This window comes from Protopterus annectens, chromosome 4.part1 (assembly GCF_019279795.1).
Source record: "Protopterus annectens isolate FY-2018-M chromosome 4.part1, PAN1.0, whole genome shotgun sequence".
NCBI classification, from domain to species: domain Eukaryota; kingdom Metazoa; phylum Chordata; order Ceratodontiformes; family Protopteridae; genus Protopterus; species Protopterus annectens.
The window spans coordinates 657,084,761-657,112,474 of record NC_056734.1 but is presented as its reverse complement, the minus strand read 5'-3'; the positions used below and the strand labels follow the sequence as shown (position 1 = coordinate 657,112,474).

The following is a 27,714-nucleotide window of genomic DNA, read 5'->3' as shown; positions in this document are numbered from 1 at the left end:
ATATTCCAAATTGGTGGGAAACTATTTTTTACTTTTGTTGCTGGACCTTTGCAAACATGGCAGGAGATAGGAAGGATGGTGCCAAATTCCAGGCACAGAGATTTGGTGTGGTGGAGTCAAAAATATTTGTTGCACTCCTTGTGAAGCACTACAGCCATAGACTGCTGTAGGGGGACTATACTGGGTCTCAGTACAAGGATGAGGCTTGGAACAGCCTAGCCAAGGCTGTCTCTAGTGTTACTGGCATACCATGCAGTGAGGATCAGTGTAGGCACCACTACAGCGACCTTAAGAGGCACAAGTAGGCACAACATGTCCAATGGCTGGATGAATCTAAAACTGCTAACACCCCCGATTTGTGTAAGTATACAGATCAAGCAACTTGAAATGATATACAGTGGTATAGATAGCCAAGACTGGTATGCATAATGTTTTCAGATCTCCTTTACTCTCATTCTTTATTCTACACCTGCAGAGGAAAACACAGCGAATAGGGAGGCACATGATGAGAGATTGAAGTGATTTAGAGAGGCAAGGGGTAGGTCTGCAGAACTCATTTTCAGTGGAGGCATGGGGAGAAAAGCTCCACAAAGTATAAAACATTTTACAAAAGGAAAACATTTACTAATATAAAAACATTTTACAAAAAATGAAATACAGAGATCACTAGATTTCAATGGAAGTGTATTGTGATTCCATAGATCAGTATCACCTTCAGCAAGCATATGTTAACTGTAACAGCAGACATGCATGCTTTCTTCTATAACTCTTGTTAATTGTATTAGACAAGTGTAATAGTGTATTCAGATTATGTGGATTGAATTCCCACCAGTAACCTATAGATTCACATTCAACAGGTATAATTTTTAAATTTGAAATGCTGCAATATTGGCTTTAATGCCAAGGTGTTACATTAATATGTGGTGTCTCTAGAAGCATATATGGAATATATGCATATTCCAAGGATTACTTGCAACAATTCACAGTAATTTTTGGGATTCTGAAATATCTATAGCTACTATAATAAGAAAAGGATATTTATTATAATAAAGCATAAATGTGACATATCATGGCTCGAATCATCTCTTTTCCTTTTTGTCTCGCCCCACCCCTTATCTCTGTCTGTCTCTCTCTCTCTTTTCCCTGTGGGTTACCTAGAGTCATGCCCTTCTGATGTCAAACCTTTCTGTCAACAAACAAAATGCATTTTAGTACAGGGAGGTGGGCTACTTGCTGTGGGTCAGCATGCCAATCCTCCTCCAGCTGCTGCACCAGCACCCGGCAAATCTGGGCTGCAACCTGGTAGTACTGCCTCCACATCCCCTGCTCTACCTGGTCCATTCACATCAGGTAGCATGGCTCTCCTGATGGACAATACAATCATGGATTACTGAATATAGTGGTTAAACAAGCAGCAGACCCAGTAGAGACTGAACCCTTCGGGCTTATTAGGGCTTCCAACTCTGGGATTACAGGTTTGCTACAGGAATGGCCAACATTGTTTGAACCGATGAGTAGTACTTGGAGGGGAGACCTGGCTGAAGGGATACAGAACTCTACCGTGGATATCACCACTGACTTGAAGAACTTGGATGGGATGTTGGTGAAGTATAAAAAATAACAGAAATGTTATATTTTAAAGAATGCACTAGTGAAGGTATTGTCCCTAAAGGATTGAGGTCCTGGCAATACCCGAATGGCCTCCTTTAAGGTTCACAATTCCATGAGGAGTTGTTGAAGTTGTTTAATAGACATGGTTTGGAATTATTGGACTTGATGAGTAAACACTATAGAATTATGACTGAAGCCCTTTTAAAAGAGGTGACTGCATTAGATGAAAAAATAAGAAGGAATGTTAATTTTTCGAGATACAAATTTTAATATGACAGATGCCTAACTAGTATAGACCAACATATTACCAAACTAAAAGCCACTAAAATAAAGAAACTGAACAGGGACATGGAAGCATATGCATCTGGCTCTGCTTATCCTAACCCCCCACCATCACAAAATGGTCAGGCCCTTGGCCGAATTTTTGGATCAACGAATCAAATCGGTTATCAAGCCAGGGTCAACCCTGGGTTAGATGGCAACAGGCACCAAGGCCCACCCCTACATGAGCAGGCCATGGGCACCTTAAGGGAAACTACATGAGGCTGGAATGAAACTGGTAACCAATATAGGAATAATAATAACAACTTTGGAAACCAGCAGAATTTTCGGTCATAAGCCTCAGGGTACAACCTGAGGCAGGGTCTTCCCAGGGTGAACTACACGAACTTGAACAGGTATTAGTATCGGATCCACAACAACCCAGTGTGGAGAACAACGTTGAACTGGTATACAACAGCCAAGGTGACTTTAACATTTAAAATTTTTCTACACTGAAAGTGAGCATTGAGATAGCTGATTTATTAGTGAAAGGATTAACCTTTGTTCCATCTAACAAAGATTCCCTTATTGATTTAAAATTATTCACAAGGAAGCTTAACTTTAGTTACTTGTTTGGGGCAAGACATCAACCTCAGAATCCGTTATATGTACGTAGTATCTATTGTCCCCCACTACACCCGACATTAACAATGTTTGAACATGTTTGTGAAGTGGACTTACTCAATTGTATTCGTGTACAAAATCAAAGTAAAGGGAAGGGTCACAACGTTACTAAGGAAGAAGAACTAGCACTTAACTTGGTTCAACAGGCATGGGTGAGGGTGATACAACCTGATAAGGGTGGAGGACTAGTTATAATGATTAATGATGAATATGTCAACAGAATGGAAAGGATAGTAATGACTGACGCATACATGGAGGTGTCCCATAACAAATTAAATACTGCTTATGGGAGAATTTGTGCTAACCTAGAAGAACTGTTTATTGAGGCAAAGAGTGACATGGATATATACAGTTTTTTATGTATGCCAGCACCTAAAATTCCAGTCCTGTTTGGCATCCTCAAGATCCACAAGAGTGTATTGGACCCACAGATTAGACCTCTTGTGGATTCCAGGAACAGCATCACTTACCCATTTGCCAAATATATTGACCATTTTTTGCGGAAATATGTAAAATTACAAAAACAGATCTGCAAGGACTCATGGTCCTTTTTAGGGAGTATACAGGATTTACAGTTTAATGAGGGCTTGAATTTCCTAACTATAGATGTTAAAGATTTGTACACATCCATCCCACACATTGAGGGTGTAGAATGGCTTAGCCTGTTACTGCTAGAACTGGAGGCCCCTAGAAGTTTAATTTCTCTGCTCACTGAACTCTTGGACATAGTGTTGTCTAATAATTATATTACCTTCAACTACAGGTTCTTTGTCCAGTCCATCGAGTAGCAATGAGCTCCCCATATGGAGCCAGCTTTGCCAATCTAGTGATGGCTTCCTGGGAAAGGGAGTTTATTTTAAATGTATGTGAAATTAGATGCCAAATACACTTTTATACAAGATACCTGGATGGTTGTTTAAGGGTGATGAGGTGGAAGCTAACAATCCAGTGACATACCTCAATAATACCACTGTTTTTTCACAGTTCACACATTCTTTCCACATGGAAATAATAGCTTACCTGGATGTTGAGTTAAAAAGGACCTAATTAATGGTTGCTATACAGCTTGTATTTTTAGGAAAGATACTTACTCAAATGCATTTTTACATTTTGACAGTTGTCATCCACTATTGCAAAAGTGTTCAGTGGTAAAAGGCCAACTGGTACGAGCAGCCCATATGGTTTCCACACAAGAGGAGGTTTTACTAGAATGTAATCAACTTCAGGACATGTTTATTAAGAGGGGATACCCTCTACCTATGGTTAGGGAACTGGTAAGAGAAGTTCAAAACAAGAGGCACAGTGGCATGTACCAACCTATCCTGTGGGTTAAAATTAATGAGGAACAAATGGAAATCAACCAAGTTCGGATGGTTCATGATGATACTCCTTTAGTAGGGTCCACTTTTATTACTACTTTTAGCAGGAATAGTTATGATATCAAAGACATCATTAATAAGAACTGGGATTTCATTGTCCTTGATCACAATTTACATGCTGAATTGAAGGACATCCCTAGAGTAGTTTTAGACGCGGCAAGAATTTAAAAAGCTTATTACAGACTAGGAATGAAGACAGTTTTGGAAGCAAGAGGAAAGGGATGATAAAGTGTAGCATGTGCCCCCAATGCCCCTTTATGGAGATTGGGGCCAACTTCTCAATCAGAGGAGTGCCCAATGCATCAAAGGGAAAATTTGACTGTAATACTAAAAGTATAGTCTATTTGGTTCAACGCCAAGCCTGCCCAGCTTTTTATATTGGGAAGTCAGACAGCAAAATAAAAGAAAGGGTTTATGAACACCTTTACAGCATTAGAACATCAAAGCAGGAAAATGCTCTGGCTAGACACGTGAATGCTTTTCCATTACACTCTTTTAAATTTAGAGTGATTGATCAGGTTATGAGTGATGGAAGGGCTGGCCCTAGTTCATTATTCCTAGAAAAACTGGAATTAATATGGCAACTTCGTACCAGGGCCTGCTACCCGCCAGGACTGAATGAAGTTTATTCCATATCTTGCATCCTTAAACTAAAGAGTTTAATAAGGTGAATATATACCTTGTTCACTAATATATACTTGTTACCTATACATGAATGTATCTGCATTTAGAGTTGTTTATGTGAATGTGTACACTCGTACTCCATCTTTTATTATATTCACCGGACGTCCTTTACAGGATTGTTTTCTCTGCTCCAGTCTTTATAGCTTTTCAGCTTGATGGTTTTAAATTCAGACAACATGGGACTAATATAAGTGTTTTATTATTATATTTTTCATCCTACTTTTTAGAACTTTCATTATTAACTACTACTGAAAGTTATTTAAGATTTTAATACTTTTTGACCCAGTGGTAAATTATTTTATTTTATACTGTTTTCAATTTTACACTTCATTCTTGACTTCTCACTTTTTACTGTCATCTTAACTATTGGTTTTAATGTTTGTATGGTTTTTAAATATTTTTGAAAACACTTTTAAAATTTTTTTTTGAAGAGTGTTTTTGATCTGATAAGCTATATTTATATTTACACATATACAAATATATTTACTGCACACATATTTGTTTCACAAGAAGCCGAATTTTTAAAGAAGTATACAATGGGTTAATTGTTATTTCCTGCTTACCTTGGGGGCAGGCTTGTCTTTTGCTTGGAGGATGTTGACGTGGTTTGAATGTGTTTTTACTGTTTGAAACATTCTGGTTGCAACTGTCTGATGAAGTCTCACTAAGGGATGAGATGAAAAGCGCTTTATGGTTGCTGTTTTTTATTGTTTTTCTCATTTGTTTGAAGTAAAGTCTGAAGAATAAACTTTGGAAACTACTACTGTGTGCATGCCTCAAGCCCTCTTGCCTGCATCCCTGTTTTTGGGCAATACAATCATGTTACCTTGATTCAATAGCTGATCAGTGCTCCTGCATGTTATGTTCAGGTGATGATGGCTGAAATGTTCCTCTAATATGAAGTGTCAACTGTCCTTACTGTGATGAGGCATACTTCACACACATTTCAGGATATCCGATAACAATACAAATAGTTAGCATATCTACTCGGTCATACTAATCATTTATGTAGCACCCCAGTTACTAGTTGTAGAAATGTATTGAGGTAGTCATTACTGATACAATTTGGGTAAGACATATAGGTTACTGTAGTCACTAATAGTCATATTTACAATCTTGATCACATTTGATTAGGTACTGACATCCTGAGTAATGAAAAGCAAATCATTAGGATTTGAACCCTGACTCACTTGGGCTCTGAGTAAAAGCTCACTGCTCTTACACACTGTGCCACAGAGAATGCTAAGCAATAGGTGTATTTTCCACAGTCTGTATTGTACAAAGTGCTGATGGCTGCACATTGCCACTGAGCCTGTTTGCATGAAGGAAGACATGCTAAATTACATTTTCATAGGTTTTCTTAGGTAGAGAACCATATTTGCATCACACAAATGAGGAAGTAAAGTCCAACATTTATTTACTGAATAAAACTTTGGCCAATACATTTTAAAAACTGATAGCATGCGCATCATTCTAGCTACCAGCAATTTCTCCTGTAACATATCTTGCAAGCCTGACACATGAAACATTCACAACAAACATATGTATTTTGTTCTCAATTTGGTGCTGAGGACCAGTGGATGTTACTACTTCACAAGTCCAAGCTGAATTCCTGAAATTCAAATCACATATGTGTTAAAATTTTGCCATCATCCATGCAAATCAGCTTCTCAGCAATGTGGTTTGTGAAGAGGTGTATAGCATGTCTAACTCTGGTTATGGTGCTGTAAGCCTTCATTACAATGAAATGCATTCATAAACATGAGTGTGTATAGTCAAATGATCATGAGTCCAGGTCTTGCTGCCCGCACTCATGTAGGATTCAGAAGATACTTTTGCACTGCTACATGACTCCACAGCAACTTCATACAGCCCTCCCAACATCATGTTCTCAGCATACACTGATAATGTCATCCCCTATAAAATGCACTGTGACACTATTAATACCAGACTTCTGCAGTGGGGAGAGCATTAAGTACTGTCTTCTCTAGCTTGTGTAATTAGATAGGCAGGGTTTCTAATCTCAAACAGTCAGCTTGTGTGTATCCATGTCTGAGTGAGTATTTGCATAGTCAGAAGAGCAGGAGTCCAGGTCTTCCTACCCTCACTGGAGTAGCATGTAGCAGGTATTTTTACATTGCTACATGACTCAACAGCAATTTCCTACTGTCCTCCTAACATCTTCTCCCCATACACTACTGATATCATCCTCTATAAAATGTACTCTGACACTGTCAAAGACAGAGGTGTGTGGTGGTGGTGTGCTAGCATTGAGTACTGCATTCTGCAGCTTGTGTAACTAGATAGATAGGGGCTCTAATCTCACACCAGTTGACGTGTGTGTGTGTGTGTGTGTGTGTGTGTGTGTGTGTGTGTGTGTGTGTGTGTGTGTGTGTGTGTGTGCCTGTGTGTGTGTGTGTGCCTGTGTGTGTGTTTATTTAGCTATCAGTTTAAGGACAATTTTACACCAGAGATGTGAGTCCACATCTGTGTCACACACTCCTCTCAACATCTTCTACTTAGCAGACACTGATAATGTCAGCCTCTATAAAGTGCACTCTGACGCTATTAATCTCAAACATCTATGATGGTACTAGTCTCGCATTGTATGAAATACAGCTTGTATACCTACACAGGTGTGGTGTTCAAATCCGACCTCAGTTAACTGGTGTGTGTTTGTCATCAGTGGTATATTACTGTGACTGTATGGTGTCCTGAATCTTGTTTCATTTGACTTCAACTCAGGATAAGGTTTTATATGTCCCTGTGAATCTAGCATTCCCTGTTTCACTCCCTCCACATAACATTCTTTCTGTGGAACATTGAGAATATCATCATCTCAAAAATGTATATGCACATCATGAAAGAGAGCATCTCCATTACCCTGTTCAAGCCATCTCCAGACCACTGAATGTTGATTGCTAATTCTGTCATGGGGTGGTGCCCACTCACATATGGACAGAAGCAGTCTGCAGTAAACTCAAACATGCATACATATGCAAATACCCTTAAAATCTCCCATCACATAGATATAGCAATTTGGGTTTAAATGGTATAATAATGGCTAGGAGTTTATATGGTTTTGTTCATTAAACAAGTAATGTCCATTGACACTCTGAATGTTGCAAATGCACATGTTGAGGTGTAGATGTACTATAACCTTACAACAGTGTATTCCAATCTGTAATATCAGCTTCTGTATTAATGGCCACTGTTGCCATTTGGCTAAATGTTTCTTCTATAACAGCTGTAGAAATGTGCTTCCTAAGGACTGTGGCCATCAGATGATGATATGTATATTAACAAAACGTCAAATAAATCCACAAACTAATGAAAAACAAGGGCAAGTAGCAATGTGAGCAGAGTCAACAAACAAACAAATAAATCTTAAAATAAACAGTTTAATGAGCGCTTTCAGTAGGATCTGTGTCCTACCTTCATCAGACAACTACAAAACAATTAATTCAGCATTTTATACAAAGGAAACACCTCAATTAGTCAATTACCAATTTAAAAAGAGTAAATACTTGACCCTAGAGGCGGCCCCTGGCAGTTGAATTTAGAGATTGATGAAATCATGTGGCAGATTAGAACAGAAGCCCATATATATCCTGGCTTAAATGAATATGTGTCTATAAAATGTATTTTAAAACGATTAGCCTTGAATAGATGATCTGACATTCTGTCGACCAATGGTAATGATTAGTACTATTTTTGCATATTTATGTACACATTTTTTCCTTGCTTCAAATTTCTAGTTTGCTAATCAGATAGCATAGTATAGCATATTTTGTTTGATTTTATTCTTGACTTTAAAATATTATGTATATAATAATAGTTATATTGAAAAGTTATTATATAACTGTTTTGCTTGTTTATTATCAGAGTTATTAATTGTTAGATCGTCCATTTTATGTGTGCTCATATTAATATAGTAATACTATATATTAGTGACTTTTTAAGTAGAGTCTTGTATATAGTGTTTTGGTTCCACACATATACACATATATAATATTTTATGACTTTTATATAAGTAAGTCTATATGGAATAATATACATTTGATTTACCAACTAGTAATACAATAATGTATTAAAGATTTATATAATAGTCTCTTAACATTGATTAACTCTAATGAGGCTGTTTTTACCTCATTTTTTACCTTATTTTATATGATGTTTTGGCGTTACACCAATAAGAAGTTAATAGTTCTTTAAGGACAAGTATTTACTCTTTTTAAATTGGTAATTGACTAATTGAGGTGTTTCCTTTGTATATAATGCTGAATTAATTTTTTTGTAGTTGTCTGATGAAGGTAGGACACAGATCCTACTGAAAGCGCTCATTAAACTGTTTATTTTAAGATGCTATGTATATTATTGCTTTACTAAGGCATGTGTTTTTGTAGTGGACTATAACAACATTTTACACAGTTCCCATTCAACCATCACTGTGACAGCTGCAGTAGGGCACAAGAGTGCATGTGCATACCTGGCATCTGGAAATAATATCTGACATACAGCAATATTACTTCATATTGATTATATGGGCAAATACTCCTGGGTCTGTCCACATGTTGCAATGCTGTTATATACATACAGTAAATATATGACATATTGAGATTAATTTGTACTCTTGTAAAATTCATCGTATGCACTACTGTGTTGCTATTCATAAGGATTATGCAAGTTCCCCAGCAGCATTGTGTGACTATCAACATTTGTATCATTTTCTATTCTGCATGAAATGCAGCCACATCATTTGTGATCTGTCCATATATGGTGTCAGGGCTCTCACCCACAAAATTCCACTGATAAACATATAGACATATGATGTACATCTGATGTAATGGTGCAAAACAGGGAGAGCTGAAAGGCTGTGTTAAAAATACCACTGTGTCACATGTGATTCATACCCAAGGATTTATTTGGAGGTGATGTACTCCCTGAAGTCCAATTGTAGCATAGGTACAGCTGTAGTGTGACTATGTCATGGACGTACAACTACATCACATTAGTATTACCACTTGATAGTTTATATGGATGTATGTCAGAATCCATGGCATCATAACATTTTCACTGGCAATTTCAGGGGGAAAGTGATTGTGTGGCACATGTGTTGAGTTTTGACATGCACTTATAGTGAGAACTCTATATACTGTTTGGTATATGTACAATACCACAATGACAGCTTCTTCAGCCATTGATACTTCACTTTGCACTGTTGCATAGCTGATGCATTCCATCAGTCTCCAATATTGCTATGCCATTCATTTATAATGGATTGCTTCTTCATTCACACACCAATTGCAGATGCTTCAGACAATATCTGTTGCTATGCCATGTGGTAGCTGTAAGCAATACACAGGTGTGTGCAGAGAATCCACTCATAGTAGTGTGGTGTTTGTATGTGTTGTTATCCATATAGCTGATACCTATGTCTGCCAGGATGCTTTAGTCAAGTGTATCACATATGGCACAGTGAACGCCCATGCATCTGGAAGGCCATACACAACTATTCTTTTGGATAATATTCCCATTAAGATTTGGCAGTGCAGACTTCCCTTCAAGGTACTCTGCCAGATTTTTCTGTGATAAGTCTTTTTGTGTTGCACGCAGTAAATACACAGCTCAATGACAGCATGGATGGCATGGGTTTGATTCTTGCAGTTGGGGATATTAGCTTATGTGTTAAGTAAACCTCTCAAATGTCTAGGACTGGCTCTCATTTCTGATCCAGTTTTAATGCTATTCCTATTAACTCCTACAAAATGTGGTCAGTTTTGGGGAAAGGAAGGTAAATTACCCTTATAGAATACTGGCAATCATTACAGTTGTTCACATCTGTTCCTGCAGAACATATATAATAAGTTGCACTCACATATTCTGCCAGTGCCGTAGATTAATTGTCATAATATTTTAAAACTGTCCATGATTGTGCCTGTTTTTGTCTCCATTTGTCCAGGAGTCTGTTGCTGTATGTCCCTGATTGGTTGAGAGCTATGGTTACATATTATTGATATTTAAGCAAGCCATTTTGCAGATCTTCAGAGTATGCATATACCCCCTATTTAAATATCATCATTGCTAAATGGCCTCTCCAGTGTGCATGTCAGTGAGGTTCGTATCACAACCATTCATCATCATTGATGTGTAACCTTGTATGACCATCACATATATATACTATCATATAATATACTCGCACAGGAGGTATAAACAGCAGTATGTATTGTGCTATGTACATATGTGCCTAATGTTATGCTACTGACTTAACATGAAGTGTACATACATTGACATATCCTATCTTCGGGACATTGCCACATTTACCATGCCATCTTCCTCTTTATTTATTCCAGTCATTCATGACTGTGCTCATTTTCATCAGCACAGTTTCCCTGCCCAGTGTACATTTCCTTATCATTGCCCTCACTGTCCTCCCTCCTCCATTATTTCTGTCTGCAAATAATTGTTTTAGTGCACATTGCACTCAGTACACTTTTCTTTACTGTGTTATTACTGTTGTTATTGCAATTTTTTACACCCCTGGTAGTCACTGTGGCTCTCCGCATGATCTCGCAGAGCAAGTTTGCTCATAGTCAGACTTGAATGCTTCTGGTTTCTGTGCTCATGCTGCTCGCCACAGCTTCTTGGTAACAGCACAGCAACTGTGCTGCCACAACTTCCTAGTGGCAGCAAAGTTGCTGGCCACAAAACAGTGCTTGTATACATTAATGTTATTAGTACTACTGCTCATAGCACTAACATGTAAACTCTGTGTAGCCATTGAGCAAAGCCTACATGTAATTTATTGAATTCCTTTGTGGATGTGCAGCATTAAGCAAAATTCATTTATTCATTTTTAAGCTGTTGTGCCTAGAATTTATCCAATATGAATGTATTTATACACTGCTGTTTAGCTGAGAAGAGCATAACCATTATTTATACTGTGGAGTAGCAAACTGAATTCCACATTCCTTTGAGGCTGCTTCAACTGACTTTAAGTGAAAGATATATTAACTGGCAACATAACAGCATGCAGGCAGTTGTAAGTCTCTGACTTTCTTCTGAGTGGTTAGAGGACTACCAGCATCAGGAAGAAAGCTATGGAGAATTTGAGGTCAGCTAGCCTTACCTTGAAATTGTGTGTGTGTGTGTGTGTGTGTGTGTGTGTGTGTGTGTGTGTGTGTGTGTGTGTGTGTGTGTGTGTGTGTGTGTGTTTGTGTGGGTGTGCACCTGCGTGTGCATGTGTGTGCCTGTGTGGGTATGTGAGCATGTGTGTTTGGGTGTTTGCATCTGTGTTTGTGAAAATAATACTTTGTGTGAAACACAGTTGCCATGACTAGAGGGGTGCTGGGAGATACTAGTTCACAGAGAAAGTGGTAAGGGTATGTCAGTAAACAGTGTGTAGTCTAATTTGGATGTGGAATTCGGATACCCATACCCAGGCAGCAGTGCATGTTTCCAGTATGTTCTTGGTATCAAGCAGTATTTTGTAATTAATCATTGAAACAGACTTGAGTGTATCTTCCTGTTATCATAGGATTATAGGATCATATGAAGTTACTAGGCTATTGGCCCTGAGGGTCTTACAAGCCTAGTCAAGAATTTAGCCCATGTTCCACCAAGTTAGCACCTTATGCCACTGTTCAGCAGGGACACAGGTGGAATCTCAAGGGTGTATTTTTCTGTTCTCCATCCAGTTATCTAGGTTGCGCTTAAAAAGGATTAATGAAGTACCCTGGTTTACGTGGAGAGAGAGAGTGTATTCCACAAAAGGCCGAGTCACTGGGACACAAATCTGTCCCGCCAGCAAGTCTTATTGATGTCACAGACCAGGTTGAGGTAATACGTGTGTATGACAGACAGAGGACACCTCTGAGGAGTCTGTAGGAGACGGAGTAGAGGGACAGGGCTTTTAGCCTATCTGTGTAGGGTAGATTTCACGTCACCCTTCCAGAGACAGTGGTGCTACATCATCCTTCACTCTGGGTGGCAGTTGGGTCACCATTACTTCACTTTTGATGGATTGATAACAGTGTCAACTCCACTTTGGTGACAGTGATGTCACAACTTCACACTCAGATGTATATGTTTAAGCTGTTTGGATTAATTTTATTGAGCTCATTTTTCTAACTTCATTATATTTCTGCTGCATGTTTTACTGTATTGCTAATGCCTAAAGTGTGATGCTGCTGAAGTACATGCTTAAGTTGCTGTGCATCAGTTTTATTTAAGCTGCCATGTTCTAACTTCATTGTAACATTGCAGCATTTGTTGAGGCCTGTACTGCAGTGTTGTTTTTGGACTTAGTTGTTATATTTCTCTTCCTTGTTATTCTCTTCGCATCTACATCTTTAAGACCAGAACAGTAATTGAAAGGGGTTTTCAGCCAGTGTGCGTACCTGGTTAAGAAATGTAAAATACACAAAAACAGTCATTAACTATTGATGTTGTGCAAACTATGTTTAAAACAAATGTCATTTTATCTTGGGAAGGCCATCAGCATTCATGTAGTATGCGTACCAATGTGATTCTTGCAAGGAAATTTACATAAGGCATCCGTGTTTATTATCTTGATTAAAGCTGTTGCAGGACATTAATGCCATCTGACTTGCATCAGAGTTGAGTGCTGTAGGGGAAAAAGTATGATTATTGTAAGGAAATTAAATAAAGATAACTTGATAATTAAAAGGGGATAGTTACACAATGGCCTATTACTGCTACAGTGTTCCCTGCATCCTGTTGATGCAGAACGCTTAACTAGAAATGGCTTTTTTTCCAGACAAGCATCTGCAGCACTCATTTGTGTACTTGTTAAATCGAAATGAGGCTTTTTTCTTGAGCTAGCAATGTAAGACCTATAAGAGAAAATTTTTCTACAGTTATGTGAAGGTAATGCACACAGCTTAAAGCATGCATTTGTGTGCTTCACACAGCATTATGTTTCTTTAGGAGAAAGTAAGCTACTAGCTGATAAGAAATGACTATTCATTTGAGAAAACAGAGCTAATGGGACTTAGCCTTGAGCCTTACAAATGCAGGAATTGTTAGTTTTTAAGATCATTTTTTTCAGACTGTATTTTTCCTATAAATTCATTTTTAAGTGGCTGCCATGACAGCGGAAAAGTATGCCTGTTATATAAGTTTAAAATACAATCCCTGTATTTCACAAGTAAGATTAAACTACTTTATATGTTCATAGGTTCATAGGTTGGTACTAGGCTATCAGCCCTAGGGCCTATACAAGCCTAGCCATAACAATTCCCTGGCTATTTCTTCCCACACTATTTACTTCCCTGGACCCCTGTCTAGCAGGGCGACTGACGTGATCCCCGGGGTGAATTTCCTTTCTCCCATCCAATCGTCAAGGTTCCTTTTGAAGATGGCCAAAGAGGCGCTCTGCTTGACATGTACGGGCAAGCTATTCCAGAGTCTAGAATAGAAAAGAAAGGGATGACCTTGGATGAATAAAATACAGAGTGAATAAGAGACTATGCAAGAATTAAGACTTAAATATTGGAGCTATATTTCATATGTGATGCAGCTTTCACATATAATATTAACAGCTTTTAGTTTGTGCTCTGCTAAGTATTAAATAGAATTGATTGCACACATGACAATTTGGCATACATTCTACACCTGAGTATATGCAAAGCACAATTGTGGTGACTTAGAATACTAGCCTAAAGTCTACCCTTGGACAGCTGCCATGTTTATGTAGTTCTTATCTGACTGTTCTTGAAAACCACCAGATGCAACTGCAACAATCTCTTGTTCTTGAAAACCACCAGATTCAACTGCAACAATCTCTTTACTATTAAAGAGCTTGAATTGTTACCTTATCAGAAAAATGAAATCATTTGTCTTTAGTTTGCTAGGCAGAAACTCTATACAAATATATGCGTCACAGTATTAGCATGAGGTTTTCTGTACCAAATGATTTGACTATATGTAAGAACAAAGTATGTAGGCCTTCTTCCGTAGGTTAAGATCAGATGCTTAAGCCAATGTTGTGTCTGTTGTTTGTCCCCCAGAATCTGTTAGCTCATGTGAAAAAGGTACCTTTTGTAGCATTTAACGAAGAATGCATCCATCATGCTATGAGACCGGATAGAATGCAATGTAAGGAAATAAGTCCATTGATGTTAAACAGTCTGGAAAGGAGAACACACACACACACACACACACACACACACACACACACACACACACACACGCACGCACGCACGCACACACACACACACACACACACACACACACACACACACACACGCACGCACGCACGCACGCACACACACACACACACACACACACACACACACACAATTTTTGCCATCTAATCACAATCTGTTGTGTTAGATTTAATATCACCACTGTGACCCTATTATCATAACCATCATAAATATTGTCAGATTTTACCTAGTCCCCCCCACACAACAGGCATCATCAGCATCCATGTTTAAATGCAGTTTTGACATTTTCTGTATCGTAGATGCACTCCAAAATGCATCAGTCCTCATTGCTGCATGTATAAAAATAATGCAGCCCACCCAAACACACTTCCCTCTATCACCATTGCCACTGGTACTGACCTAGGTAACTCTACTCAATCACAAATCCATGTCCCTTAGTGACAAAATGAAATGGTTATCCAGAATTCTATATACACATATGCTACATACATGTATTTCTATGAAAGTGGCAGCATGGAAATGTTATCTGTTGTCACACATACACACATGTACACTCATGCATGTACACACATCTCTGATAGTGTCACAATGGATATATTTATTCCCCCTACACACGCAGATTTGCTTGATCTCAGCAGTATTCAGTGGTAAGTATTGAGCCCCCTCCTGGCCTCTAAGCATCCATATCTGGCACAGTTATTTTTAATAATGTTATCCCCTTCCTTTCTGAACACTCAGATAGAGTAATCATAACAAATATACACCTCTTCCAAAAACAGCTGAAGCTTTCTTATGCAAATGCTTTATCAGAGACTTTAAACTATAGCTACTATTCAAAAATGATCCATTTAGCTAGGATAAAAAATACTGTGTTCATTGTCTCCTGTCCCTCTCTGTATGCATGTGCGTTCATGCACACACATGCACACACACACACACACGCTCATGCACACACACACACACACACACACACACACACACACACACACACACACACACACACACACACACACACACACATTCATCCAATATTACCTGCCCAATAAACTCCCCTACACATACCTCTACCACAACGGATGAACATAAGCTTCTGGCCATGTTCACTTACATGAATGGCACTCGGGACCATTTTAACTTATGGAGCCAGTTTTCAGAAAGAGAATGTGGCTAATTATCATATGCATTTCCATCAGAATGCGTTCCTGCGTGTTTGTGTGTGTGTGTGTGTGTGTGTGCACCTGCGTGTGCATGTGTGTGCCTGTGTGGGTATGTGAGCATGTGTGTGTGGGTGTTTGCATCTGTGTTTGTGAAAATAATACTTTGTGTGAAACGCAGTTGCCATGACTAGAGGGGTGCTGGTAGATACTAGTTCACAGAGAGAGTGGTAAGGGTATGTCAGTAAACAGTGTGTAGTCTAATTTAGATGTGGAATTTGGATACCCATACCCAGGGCAGCAGTGCATGTTTCCAGTATGTTCTTGGTATCGAGCAGTATTTTGTAATTAATCATTGAAACAGACTTGTGTGTATCTTCCTGTTATCACAGGATCATAGGATCATATGAAGTTACTAGGCTATTGGCCATGAGGGTCTTACAAGCCTAGTCAAGAATTTAGCCCATGTTCCACCAAGTTAGCACCTTATGCCACTGTTCAGCAGGGACACAGGTGGAATCTGAAGGGTGTATTTTTCTGTTCTCCATCCAGTTATCTAGGTTGCACTTAAAAAGGATTAATGAAGTACCCTGTTTTACGTGGAGAGGGAGTGTATTCCACAAAAGACCGAGTCACTGGGACACAAATCTGTCCCGCCAGCAAGTCTTATTGATGTCACAGACCAGGTTGAGGTCATACGTGTGTATGCCAGACAGAGGACACCTCTGAGGAGTCTGTAGGAGACGGAGTAGAGGGACAGGGCTTTTAGCCTATCTGTGTAGGGTAGATGTCACTTCACCCTTCCAGAGACAGTGGTGCTACATCATCCTTCACTCTGGGTGGCAGTTGGGTCACCATTACTTCACTTTTGGTGGATTGATAACAGTGTCAACTCCACTTTGGTGACAGTGGTGTCACTACTTCACACTCAGATGTATATGTTTAAGTTGTTTGGATTAGTTTTATTGAGCTCATTTTTCTAACTTCATTATATTTCTGCTGCATGTTTTACTGTATTGCTAATGCCTAAAGTGTGATGCTGCTGAAGTACATGCTTAAGTTGCTGTGCATCAGTTTTATTAAAGCTGCCATGTTCTAACTTCATTGTAACATTGCAGCATTTGTTGAGGCCTGTACTGCAATGTTGTTTTTGGACTTAGTTGTTATATTTCTCTTCCTTGTTATTCTCTTCACATCTACATCTTTAAGACCAGAACAGTAATTGAAAGGGGTTTTCAGCCAGTGTGCGTACCTGGTTAAGAAATGTAAAATACACAAAAACAGTCATTAACTATTGATGTTGTGCAAACTATGTTTAAAACAAATGTCATTTTATCTTGGGCAGGCCATCAGCATTCATGTAGTATGCGTACCAATGTGATTCTTGCAAGGAAATTTACAGAAGGCATCCGTGTTTATTATCTTGATTAAAGCTGTTGCAGGACATTAATGCCAACTGATTTGCATCAGAGTTGAGTGCTGTAGGGGGAAAAGTATGATTATTGTAAGGAAATTAAATAAAGATAACCTGATAATTAAAAGGGGATAGTTACACAATGGCCTATTACTGCTACAGTGTTCCCTGCATCCTGTTGATACAGGACGCTTAACTAGAAATGGCTTTTTGCCCAGACAAGCATCTGCAGCACTCATTTGTGTACTTGTTAAATCGAAATGAGGCTTTTTTCTTGAGCTAGCAATGTAAGACCTATAAGAGAAAATTTTTCTACAGTTATGTGAAGGTAATGCACACAGCTTAAAGCATGCATTTGTGTGCTTTACACAGCATTATGTTTCTTTAGGAGAAAGTAAGTTACTAGCTGATAAGAAATGACTATTCATTTGAGAAAACAGAGCTAATGGGACTTAGCCTTGAGCCTTACAAATGCAGGAATTGTTAGTTCTTAAGATCATTTTTTTTCAGACTGTATTTTTCCTATAAATTCATTTTTAAGTGGCTGCCATGACAGCGGAAAAGTATGCCTGTTATATAAGTTTAAAATACAATCCCTGTATTTTACAAGTAAGATTAAACGACTTTATAGGTTCATAGGTTCATAGGTTGGTACTAGGCTATCAGCCCTAGGGCCTATACAAGCCTAGCCATAACAATTCCCTGGCTATTTCTTCCCACACTATTTACTTCCCTGGACCCCTGTCTAGCAGGGCGACTGAAGTGATCCACGGGGTGAATTTCCTTTCTCCCATCCAATCATCAAGGTTCCTTTTGAAGAGGGCCAAAGAGGCGCTCTGCTTGACATGTACGGGCAAGCTATTCCAGAGTCTAGAATAGAAAAGAAAGGGATGACCTTGGATGAATAAAATACAGAGTGAATAAGAGACTATGCAAGAATTAAGACTTAAATATTGGAGCTATATTTCATATGTGATGCAGCTTTGATATATAATATTAACAGCCTTTAGTTTGTGCTCTGCTAAGTATTAAATAGAATTGATTGCACACATGACAATTTGGCATACATTCTACACCTGAGTATATGCAAAGCACAATTGTGGTGACTTAGAATACTAGCCTAAAGTCTACCCTTGGACAGCTGCCATGTTTATGTAGTTCTTATCTGACTGTTCTTGAAAACCACCAGATGCAACTGCAACAATCTCTTGTTCTTGAAAACCACCAGATTCAACTGCAACAATCTCTTTAATATTAAAGAGCTTGAATTGTTACCTTATCAGAAAAATGAAATCATTTGTCTTTAGTTTGCTAGGCAGAAACTCTATACAAATGTATGTGTCACAGTATTAGCATGAGGTTTTCTGTACCAAATGATTTGACTATATGTAAGAACAAAGTATGTAGGCCTCCTTCCGTAGGTTAAGATCAGATGCTTAAGCCAATGTTGTGTCTGTTGTTTGTCCCCCAGAATCTGTTAGCTCATGTGAAAAAGGTACCTTTTGTAGCATTTAACGAATAATGCATCCATCATGCTATGAGACCGGATAGAATGCAATGTAAGGAAATAAGTCCATTGATGTTAAACAGTCTGGAAAGGAGAACACACACACACACACACACACACACACACACACACACACACACACACACACACACACACACACACACACACGCATACACACACACGCACACACACACACACACACACACACACACACACACACACACACACACACACACACACACACACACAAAACTTTTGCCATCTAATCCCAATCTGTTGTGTTAGATTTAATATCACCACTGTGACCCTATTATCATAACCATCATAAATATTGTCAGATTTTATTTAGTCCCCTCCACACACCAACCATCATCAGCATCCATGTTTAAATGCAGTTTTGGCATTTTCTGTACCGTAGATGCACTCCAAAATGCATCAGTCCTCATTGCTGCATGTATAAAAATAATGCAGCCCACCCAAACACACTTCCCTCCATCACCATTGCCACTGGTACTGACCTAGGTAACTCTACCCAATCACAAATCCATGTCCCTTACTGACAAAATGAAATGGTTATCCAGAATTCTATATACACATATGCTACATACATGTATTTCTATGAAAGTGGCAGCATGGAAATGTTATCTGTTGTCACACATACACACATGAACACTCATGCATGTACACACATCTCTGATAGTGTCACAATGGATATATTTATTCCCCCTACACATGCAGATTTGCTTGATCTCAGCAGTATTCAGTTGTAAGTATTGAGCCCCCTCCTGGCCTCTAAGCATCCATATCTGGCACAGTTATTTTTAATAATGTTATCCCCTTCCTTTCTGAACACTCAGATAGAGTAATCATAACAAATATACACCTCTTCCAAAAATAGCTGAAGCTCTCTTATGCAAATGCTTTATCAGTGACTTTAAACTATAGCTACTATTCAAAAATGATCCATTTAGCTAGGATAAAAAATACTGTGTTCATTGTCTTCTGTCCCTCTCTGTATGCATGTGCGTTCATGCACACACGTGCACACACACACACACACACACACACACACACACACACACACACACACACACACACACACACACACACACACACACACACACACACACGATCTTGCCACCTTTACAAGACCATTTTCAATATGCCCTTACTTGGCAGTTCATTTAAACAAAAAACAAATGAAACAAAGCTAAAGATATATAGGGTCCATTTCAGAAAGCTACTAAGAGGAGAATATGAGGTGTACATCTCACTGTAAGCATTGCTTAGTCAGAATCAGCAGTACCTTGGTGCTGCAACTCGACGGCATCCAACACCATGATGGTTTGTCTCTGCAGCCATGCAAAATGTTAATGAGGCATTCTGATGGAAATGCATATGATAATTAGCCACATTCTCTTTCTAAAAACTGGCTGCATAAGTTAAAATGGTCCCGAGTGCCACTCATGTAAGTGAACATGGCCAGAAGCTTGTGTTCATCCGTTGTGGTAGAGGTATGTGTAGGGGAGTTTATTGGGCAGGTAATATTGGATGAATATGTGTGTGAGCATGTGTGTGTGTGTGTGTGTGTGTGTGTGTGTGTGTGTGTGTGTGTGTGTGTGTGTGTGTGTGTGTGTGTGTGTGTGTGTGTGTGCATGTGTGTGAGCGTGTGTGTGTGTGTGTGTGTGTGTGTGTGTGTGTGTGTGTGTGTGTGTGTGTGTGTGTGTGTGTGTGTGTGTGTGTATGTGTGTGTGGATGTATCTGCCTAGCAGGTAAGGTGTGTGTGTGTGTGTGTGTGTGTGTGTGTGTGTGTGTGTGTGTGTGTGTGTGTGTGTGTGTGTGTATGTGTGTGTGTGTGGCTGTGTGTGTGTGTGTGTGTGTGTGTGTGTGTGTGTGTGTGTGTGTGTGCAAGCTGGGGCTGAGCGTGTATGTGTGTGTGTGTGTGTGTGTGTGTGTGTGTGTGTGTGTGTGTGTGTGTGTGTGTGTGTGCGTGCGTGTGTGGATGTATCTGCCTAGCAGGTAAGGTTTGCATGTGTGTGTGTGTGTGTGTGTGTGTGTGTGTGTGTGTGTGTGTGTGTGTGTGTGTCAGGATGTGGATGGGTTTCTGCACACCACCCTAGACTAACAAGCCTGTAACCTTGTTGAAGGGGAAACTCTATCCACCAGTGATATCTCTTTAATATGATGTGGTCCAGTGGTGGCACTAGACAACAGGGATACTATATATAGTGTGCCACAAAGCCACTTATTTAAAATAAAATAAAGATGATGTGTATCAGGGGAAACTAGACACCAGTGAAACTATAAAATAGCATGCCTAAAAGGTGCTAAAACCATGCACTCTTTTACTTCCCACAAAGGATATCAGTCCTTTGTGGCACCACTAGGCATCAGAGGAGAATGGGAATAAAAGCTTTACCATGAACAAATAAAGAATTTAAATTACAAAGTGAGGAAGGCTTCAAACCCTGCACCCTTGACACAGTTTTTAAAAATGCAATGAAGATCCCAGGCATTACTCCATTTTAGCAACAGTTTGGGAGTGGACAAAGCCAAACTTATCAGTGGCATAAAGACACATTCAGGTTTACATTTAATTAGTGCTATTATAAATTGAGAATGACACTGGGATAACCATTAGCATGCATTTACTGAAATGATATGAGGTCAGAAATTCTGCCTGGCATTAATGGCTGACTGTACTAATCTGTAATTTATGAAGGTAATAACTATGTATTTATTTATCTATTGTTTTAAGTTTGAACTTACTTCAACCAGAAGTGTTGAGGGATATGATTCAAGGAGGAAGGGAGTGGGGGGAGGGGAGGTCATGCCACAGTGCTTCTGCTGAAGTAAACCCTTTCTCAATCCTAACCACACTTGTAACCCTGAGGAGCCAAAAAGTGCCTACCAGTTACTGACCAGAGAACAAACTCCCAAAGAAAATACATCACCAGGGCCACCTATGCCACCTTCATCTACCAGATCACTAAGTTTGGAAAGAAGGGAATGCACCGTAAGTTACAGAATGGTAGAGTGTAACTCTGGCCTTTTTACTATTATATTTGCAAACTACAAAGAACTAGTCTTCCTACCATAACTGTTTCCTATGTATAACTAGCTGAACCAAGCAATCTCCCTCACTGAGGAAACCGAACAGCATCCACATTCTGCCCCACCCGTCACCTCACCCCCCATTGCCTTGCCTGCACCACACACCAGTAACCCCTTACCCTATCTGTACCTAACTGAAAAAGGTAAAGGAACTCCTGCCTTTTAAAAGAAATACCATATACTTATGTACCTATATCCTGGCTATTGGTAACTGAGCAATGGCAACTGTTACTTATTAATCACCCTTGCTAACAGATCAACATTTCCATCAACCTGTCTTTCAATCTTAACTCACTCAATCCCCCTCCCTTACCTTTTATTATCTTTTGTCCACTATCCCGCATTTTTAGCTTCTAATTTCCTGCTAACTATCCTTAGTTCAAGCCTACCTTTCATTAACTACCTAAACTTAACCATCCCTTCCCCCTTCTTTAGATCTTATATTCACAATACTCAATTCCCCCAGACTGTTGTTCAAGGACAAAAATATCTGCCACTGGCAAACAGTTTTTTCTTGAGAAAATATGGCTTTATTGTAGGCTGTTTAGTGAAAAACTTAGGCCAACTAAACATTCACCTAGGGTGCTGCTCTAGCAGGGGCACTATTCCAGTAAATTGGAAGGTATAAATAGACCAGGATGAGGGCAACAGGTGATATGGGGCACTTTTGCCTAGGGCACCACTTGACCTAAGACCTACTTGCACATACAAAAAGACACACACGCACACATGCACATACACACACACACACACACACACACACACACACACACACACACACACACACACACACACACATACACACACACACACACACACACACACACACACACACACACACACACACACACACATAGATAGACTATAAATAATTATGTATTTCCAAAGGAAATCTCAAGATTATATGCAGTAAAGGTTTTACCTGACATAATCGAAACCCCAGAACATCGACAACGAAATTACCGACACCACATAACCGACAGTGCAAAAACATGAAACCTCACATGCCCGACAATGAAATAACCGGCGGTTCACAAACACGAAACCTCATACACTGCACACACCACAATAACAACAATCAACAAACAAAACACATCCCCTGTCCAAAAACCACACACACAACACAAGCACACTAAAATCCCTACAAACCCACACTAAACCACACATACACAACTATCTACAACCCTAACCCAAACCCTAACCCTAAGGTCCGTCACTATCGCATACTCAGCTAACCCGTGCCCTAACCCTAACTCACTTAACCCGCCCCTAACCCAAAGACTATCACTACCGCACACTTACCTAACCCAGTCCCTAACCCTAACTCACTTAACCCACCCCTAACCCAAACACTATCACTACCACACACTTACCTAACCCGCGCCCTAACCCTAACTCACTTAACCCACCCCTAACCCAAAGACTATCACTACCGCACACTTACCTAACCCAGTCCCTAACCCTAACTCACTTAACCCACCCCTATCCCCACAGACCGTTCATATCCACACTTACCTTACTCGCACCCTAACGTCCGTCACTACCGCATACTTACACAGCCTTTTCCCATGTCGGCATCCTTGGCGTCGGTGTTTTCATCCATCGCGTCGGTCTTCTGCTTGTCAATCTTCTGGCACTCGTGATTTGCTTGTCGGTGTTTTCCGCTGTCGATGATGTCAGGTAGACCCGCAGTAAAAAGGGGAAGAAATCACATTATATATCCTAGATGAAATCACATGACAGTGCCTCCTCCTATTCAGCTATACAGGTAATAAATTCAGGATGACACCTTCTTCATTCTCAAAATTTACTCACAAATGTATATATATATATATATATATATATATATATATATATATATATATATATATATATATGAAAGAATGCTACATGTATTACCAAAATGTAACATTGTTCAACACATTTTGAAAATGAAGTTGGGGACAGGAATCAACACGGAAAGAAAACAGCAAGTAAGCAGATGTTATGAGGCAATACAACATATTTTGTAAGTAAAAAAAGACAACAGTTTTCTCTCATATCAAACACAAATTGTAATAATATCGCAATTTGACAACAAAAATTTCACCCACACACCCACACACACACACACACACACACACACACACATACGCAATTTCTGCACAATATCCAAACTTTAGCACTTTTGTCCCACAAACAACAGAACTTCATCCGAACTGCTGAACAATTAATCACACTTTAATTAAATAGTGTCCATAAAAACATGTGACTAAAATCATGCATAAAACAACAGATTTATGGAGACTATTTAATTAATGTGTAGTTACTTGTTCAACAGTTCTGATGAAGTTCCGTTATGTGCCGGATGAAAATGCTTGACCGCTTGCATTGTGGTTTCTTCAATTCATTAAAGTTTGGTTATTTTGTGGACATCTGGAGTTTTAGCCTCTTTGAACATCCATCACAAAGTGTGTTTTTTGTTTTATTTAGTTTTCTTTTTGCCACATTTCAAGTTTTTTTTGGTTTACCAGAAATAACTTATTAAAGTTTGGTACCTTAGTCCCTCAGTCAAAACCATCTGTTACACCACTCAGTTCTATGCTTGGCTAAATAAAAAACTCATATGTAAACTATTTCTGCATCTCCTTTAATTACTGAGGAATAGAAAATAACCGTGTAGCATATTTGAGGAGAAAAGTAGAGCTGTGCAGGATGACCGAAGAACATATGAGAGCTGTGCACCACAACTGTCATATTTACATGACCATTATCAGTGTTACTACCCCATCAAACTATTGGGGTAGATGATAGCTGTCATGCCACCATCTTCATTACTTTATTTTTCTTGCTACTATAGTTTCTCACCATGCCTTGTGTCATGGAATCTTTTTGCATCACATCTACATCATGGACCAGGTAATCCAACTGCCCTTTAAATTCTTTTGACTATGGCTCATACATAAATGAAATTGGTTTTCAGATTTATGCACTATTAGGTGCATTAGCACTGGCACTACATGTGTATTTTCTGTTGATAGCCTTTGGCATTGTGAAACTAAAAATATGGCCTTATAGTAGGACAATATACAAGAAAAGAATGTCTCTTGGCAGCAAGCAGTAATTCTGTCACCTTACATAAAGACAAGACTTGTTTGCATTGTGTTTCTTTTGTTTATAGATCCTTTCTGCAAACTCTAAGGTTACCTGGTATGGCACGCCCAGTATTCAGGTGGATTAGTAAACTAATATAGACACAGAGTACCTGAGGGATGTATACAACGGACAGACACAGGTTGTATATTGACTCCATTTCCATGCCCTTTTGTGCTTCATAAAACAAATGGACTTGGAGGCATACCTTATGACATTCATGAGCCCATAATCTGTTTTGAGACAACCTGTACATGGAATACATTGTGCAGTTTATCCGTAACTGCAAATCAGATTTTGTGTCTTTAAAACTGTGGGTGTCAGTGGTGTTTCCCAACTGTGTTGTACTGACATTTTCCACTGAAACTCGCAGGATAGAATAGAAATAATTATGTATTTCCAAAGGAAATCTCAAGATTATATGCAGTAAAAAGTGGAAATAATCACATTATATATCCCAGATGAAATCACATGACAATGCCTTCTCCTATTCACCTATGCAGGTAATAATAAATTCAAAATGACACCTTCTTCATTCTCAAAATCTACTCATAAATATGTATATATATATATATATATATATATATATATATATATATATATATATATATATATATATATATGTAACATTGTTCAACACATTTTGAAAATGAAGGCAGGAATCAACACGGAAAGAAAACAGCAAATAAGCAGATGTTATGAGGCAATACAACATATTTTGTAAGTAAAAAAAGACAACAGTTCTCTCTCATATCAAACACAAATTGTAATAATATCGCAATTTGACAACAAAAATTTCACCCACACACCCACACACACACACACACACACACACACACACACACACACACACGCACACACAGACACACACACACACACACACACGCACACACACACAAGGGCCAAGTAGATAGTTTCAGAGCAGTATTGGCGAAAAAGATGCCTTCATATCACATGCACTGCTATGTGTCATTTAAATATAACACATACACGTAAAAAAATACACACAAAACATATACTGCATTTCTTTTATTAATATATGAAATGCAATTGCCCAGATAGCACTAGTAATGCAAGAACAGTGCAGTCTCTACGTACATACTTTTATTTTTTTTATTTTTTTTTATTTATTTATCATTTGTTGACCAGGAAAGTCTGACTAGGTTCCACAGAGCCTGTTTTCAGCGGAGGCCCGGGGAGAAATGCTCCATTCTTTTATGCATTCCAGTCTTAACGATGATTTTCTTTTTTTATTTATTTGTGCAATTAATTTGTTCTTATGCCCATCTTCTACACATCTCAGGTGCAGGCATTGTTGCATAGTGATTGCTAATGAAATTGCTATCTTTTTAAATAAAATGTTATTTTGTGAAGTGAAACTGCTTCTGCTGTAGTGCAAAAATGTTGCTTTACTGTGACAATACTGTTTGTAACTGACCTGCCATATATACTTTAAAAATATAGCTACGTATGAACAGCAGCAAGCATGCAATAACACAAACCTTTTTTGGGCCGCCTGCAAAAATGCAGTTTTTTAAAGAGCAGTTTAGGACAACATGGTGCAGATGTCTGGATGTTGCTGCAGTGGGAGTGTTATGGCCAGGAGTAGGCAGTCTTTGTGATTACCAATGAGAAAGTCTATTAGAAGAAAACTATAGAAGGAAACGGCAAGTAAACTTAAATGCACTGCGTGCTGACGTTCATAATGTAGTGTCTTCTGGCCCTTGGCTGAGTAGTTAATGTAGTTCAACAGTATAGTTTCCAGTGTAGTATGCTGAGGACAGGAAATAAAGCCATGTAACTATCTTCCACCAACCCATATTTTGTATAGTAATGTACAGAGGATGAACAAATAATGCACAAAACACTGGCAAATTAAATATGTTTAAAAAAATTAAAAACTCCTGTCTTTGTTCTGGACCAGTTTTAATGGCAATCTGTTTTTTTTTTTGCTTTTTTTCAGTCAACATAATTCTGCTGTAACAACTTGCTATTTTTACTGAAAAGTAAAATCACCTGAACAGCCCTCAGATGAAAGGAATGTACTGGACTTGAAACTGTACTTTCTACAATCAACATTAACTAACTCCGATACCTTTTCTATGTAAAGTAAAATAGGCTTGACAAAAGAAGAAACTGATATTTTTCTTGCTCAACATCACACAGATCATCTGTGTTCCAGTTTAGGTAAGAATGAAGCACAACCATTCAAAAATACTCTTTAAGAAAATGAAACTATGAAAAAGCATAAGATTCTTACAATGAATTAATTTTATAATAGAAATTCTAATTACTTCTGTAATATACTACTCAAAACATATATAAATACAATTGCTGTGAATAAATCCCACACTCTAAACTGCATACCACTATCAATGCTTTCTTATTTCCTGGCCCGAAAGTGTGTAAATCCTACATCTTGACCCAAATTGAGGGCTGCTAAAATTACACATAACCATCCAAGGAAAATGTACCTGCAGTGCATAAGAACCTATAACCTGAATCTTTCCTCTTCTTACCTGTTACTCTGCCTCCTCTATTCTGTTCACCTTCCTAGTGAAAAAAACTTTCAACACATGCTTCC

General features: G+C 38.7%; 1 protein-coding gene across 3 annotated transcripts in view; it reads left to right on the top strand.

The window, feature by feature from the left end:
- LOC122801004 (alpha-1,4-N-acetylglucosaminyltransferase-like) overlaps positions 1 to 27,714 on the top strand; it is a 1,504,136-nt gene that overhangs the window by 1,176,077 nt on the left and 300,345 nt on the right. For all 3 annotated transcript variants that reach the window (XM_044070450.1, XM_044070448.1, XM_044070451.1), the window contains one exon: positions 27,094 to 27,317. The gene's annotated coding sequence lies outside the window, so the exon portion shown is untranslated. The remainder of the gene's footprint in view (positions 1 to 27,093; positions 27,318 to 27,714) is intronic.